We start from the raw sequence: 235 nt of genomic DNA on the forward strand, positions 1-235 counted from the left end.
TGTGTGTGTGTGTGTGTGTGACAGCAGAGCTAAGGGCGCGGTTACAAGAGAGACCTGTGTGTGTGTGTGTGTGTGTGTGTGTGACAGCAGAGCTAAGGGCACGGTTACAAGAGAGACCGTGTGTGTGTGTGTGTGTGTGTGTGTGAGTGACAGCAGAGCTAAGGGCACGGTTACAGGAGAGACCGTGTGTGTGTGTGTGTGTGTGTGTGTGTGTGTGTGTGTGTGTGTGTGTGTG

This window comes from Neomonachus schauinslandi, chromosome 13 (assembly GCF_002201575.2).
Source record: "Neomonachus schauinslandi chromosome 13, ASM220157v2, whole genome shotgun sequence".
NCBI classification, from domain to species: Eukaryota; Metazoa; Chordata; class Mammalia; order Carnivora; family Phocidae; genus Neomonachus; species Neomonachus schauinslandi.